At 33.9% G+C, this 3482-nt stretch overlaps 1 long non-coding RNA gene across 1 annotated transcript; it reads left to right on the top strand.

Annotated features, from left to right (window-relative positions):
• The first annotated feature begins 370 nt into the window (after positions 1-370).
• LOC130591504 (uncharacterized) lies at positions 371-2758 on the top strand. Its single transcript, XR_008969254.1, has 3 exons — positions 371-711; positions 2371-2447; positions 2564-2758. It is a non-coding gene; the product is annotated as an uncharacterized LOC130591504 (long non-coding RNA).
• Positions 2759-3482: the final 724 nt, after the last annotated feature.

The raw sequence follows: 3482 nt of genomic DNA, 5'->3' as shown, positions 1-3482 counted from the left end.
GGTCAAGGCTAAGCTGATGCACCAATTTCTAATGAAAAAGACGGCGCTGTGGATGCCACAGAAGACTACAAGAAAATTGAGTTTTGGCAACAATGTTTTTGCAACAACTTAGACTTTCGTTGCTAAAACAATATTTTTGCAACAAATAAATTTGGGCCGTGACTAAAAATTGTTGCTCTAAATATGAATTTTATTCTCCCTCCACCAACTTTCTGAAGCGCGGTATATGAAAAAGTGGTTAACTTTTGGCAACAAGGGCTTCGTTGCTGAAAATAAATTAATTTATAGCTACATGTGTTTGGTCGTTGCAATAAAAATGTTAACTTTTGGCTACAATAGTCATCGTTGCCAAAAAACAGTTTAATTTACATTTTCTAGAAAGAAACTTTTTTACACTTTCTTTTCAGATCTAACCTTCCCATAAGTTTTCGTTCAGTTCATCAATCTAGAGCAAACCCTAAATACCAAAATCCTTAAACCTCCTATTCTCTCTTGCCTCCCAATGCTCCCATGGTTCTTGCCTCGCCGAGACCCTGCCACTGCTTGCCTTCACTCTCTCCCTTGTTCATGGTCGTTGGGCTGGCGTGCTCGCCGCCACTTTCCTCTCGCATCGCTCTGCTACTTCACTACTGAACAACACGACGGAAATTCGGCGAAAACTCGTGGTTGTTATCCCAGGCTTTTCTCTCTCTTTTGACTTGAATTCATCAGGTTAATTCTCAAAATTCTGCTTTTCGTTTTTCGTTCATTTCGAGAATTGAGACTATCCAAATTGGAGGAAAATTGGAGTTGTTTGTTGATTGACTGTTTAGAGTTATGTTATTTTCTTCAATTTTTTGTCTTTTCTGTAACAATATTCAGCGAAGATTATATAAATCAACTTGCTTTCCTTTTATTTTGCTGAACTTTTGAGGTTCTTGGTTAAGATATTTAAATAAAAGTTCAGCAAAATAAAAGCTGTTAATCTGAACCTGAACGTACATTACTTTGTATCTTTTGTTTTTTTTTAGTGTAGCTTTATGATTTCCTGAATAAATTAGATGATTTAGAGTGTTTATCTAATTCTCGAATGAGCCTTAACGTGTTAATTGCTCGTTTCACCCCTCTTATTGTTTATTTTTTTTATGGTGATAAAGCAATTTTGATTTCTACCTATTGTTTGTGTCTCAGTTTCTACTCGATCAATACTTAAACAGGTTGCTAAGTAATGTACGTTCAGGTTCTTTGGTTTCACCCTTGTTCCATTCGTTGTTGTTTCATGATAATTTAGTAATTTGTGATTTCTATTACCGTGTGATTTATTTTCTACTATGTTATTCAAGAGGCTCCCAATTGTGATTATGTGCAGATTATTCTTGTGTAAACCACCAAACTATTCTCCTGGTGTTGTGTTCCCAATGTTTTGTTAAAGAGTTACCCGATCTTGGATGGGGGTTTGGTATTTCCTTATTTTTCTCCTTGCCTTTGTACTAAATTGCTAATCTTAAGTGTTGTAGTATTCATAAAATATAAATCTCATCAAGTCTCAACTTTAAGATAAGTTGCTTGTTTAGAGTGTGCCACCTTGCTTTGTGTTTTTCTTCTAATATGATTTAATGTCTTTGATTTTGATTTTGATTTTGATTTTGATTTTGATTTTGAGTAGTTTTCATGTGTTTGTAGTGCTTATAATTATAGAACTTCTTAGTTATGTGCTATTCTTGAGTGAATCAGATAGAGTTGAGGACCTTTAGTGATCCCAGATCGGTATACTTAGGATTGTAAATTATCTTGACAAATATAAGATGGACTTGTAATTCTGGGACCGTGAAGATCTGAGGAAGTCGGTTATATGATTTTGTATATAGCCCAAATCTTTTTGTGGTTCTAGAGGGTCCTAATTAATTAGAAAAGGGCAATATGCTAAAGACACTAGCTTCTTTGCTTCAATGAAATTAGTAATATTATTAATACTGTAGATTTGACTGTGTTTACTGATCATGTGGCATAGGGCAAATAGAGTAATGGTGTCATATTACCAATGAACATGGTCTGGTGGATGTTGGATAAAAGTTCACCTAGTTAAAGAAAATTGTAAGATCAACAAGATTATTGAAAATGGGAGATAGATTGACTTTGTATGTTCAATCCCCTAGTATCTCTGATGAGCAACTGAGTGTACTAGAATAGCAACTTTAGTTACCCTTGACTCTCTTTTCTTTTTTTTTCTTGGTGGCTCAAGTTTAGATTTACCGAGCTGATTGGGGTCCTGATGGAGATTTCGTGCCAATATGCACGAATGGACCTAATAGCATGCTAGGTTGCATAACTATGATCATTGAATTGGACTTCAAATTTTGGTAACTTTTGAACATTTGTTTTTGAATGCAGATATGGTGGTAAGTAAGATGCTCTAATAAAAAAGAGCATTTAGAGGGGACTACTAAAAAGCTTAAAACTTTATAAAGGTAAATTTCTTATATTATCACTTTTTGTCACTTCCATTTAAGTTTGATACAAAAAATAACAAATTTTTTTTTAGAATTTTTTTCATTTAATCTGTTGGCTTGTTTCTTTTTCTTAGTTAGGCAGTGTTTGAAGATGATGGCGATCTCGGGTGAGGAGTCTATCATGAACGAAAATGCATGTTTCTTAAAAGAAAATTGTATAGTTAATAAATTGGCTGTTCCAATTTCTTTTAGAATGTATGTATAGTTAATTATTGGGATCACTTAAGATTTGGGACTATGTACTGATAATACATTTCATTAAACTCTATTTAATGATTATTATAGCTATAATGGGTATTTACATATTACATTGATAATACAGATAATTGTTTTTCTGCAGGACTGCAGGTATTTACATTAATTATCCCTCAAAAACTATATATATATATATATATATAAAATATATTATATATATATATATATTATATATATATATATATATATATATATATATATATTTGTATACCTTTGGCAACAACGATATTTGTTACTGTAAATAAGCTATTTGCTCTTTTGTAACAGCTGTTTAATGTTGCAGAATTTTGAACTTCTGCAACGACAAATTTTGTAGCGGAAAATAAGGTTCATATCTAGGCTGATGATGAAACTATGGCAACGTAATTATTTTTGCAACGAGTAATTTGTTGCCAAAATAGCTATTTTTGGCAACGAAAAAATGTCGTTGCGAATACCTTTAGTAACAACATCTCTCATAACGAGCCGAAGTCGTTGCAGATAATGCTAATTCGCTGCCAAAAATATTTTTCGCTACGACTTCTTTTGTTGCCAAAAATCAAATTTCTTGTAGTGGAAGGACATTGACCTATTCCTCAAGTACATGGGGTCCATGAAGGATCTGATGGACGAGGAAGACCTGGCCGCGACGACGGACTCTTCATCAAAAGTTGATGAGAACACCCCAACCTGTGCCGGGTTCATAGCGTCAGACGTGCCACCTAACCCTGAGACTGAGAAGGAAGCTCCAGCCACTGT

The sequence above is a fragment of the Beta vulgaris genome, chromosome 5 (assembly GCF_026745355.1).
Source record: "Beta vulgaris subsp. vulgaris cultivar EL10 chromosome 5, EL10.2, whole genome shotgun sequence".
Lineage (NCBI taxonomy): Eukaryota > Viridiplantae > Streptophyta > Magnoliopsida > Caryophyllales > Amaranthaceae > Beta > Beta vulgaris.
Note: the sequence above shows the minus strand (reverse complement) of the source record. Positions and strands in the feature narration are given on the sequence as shown.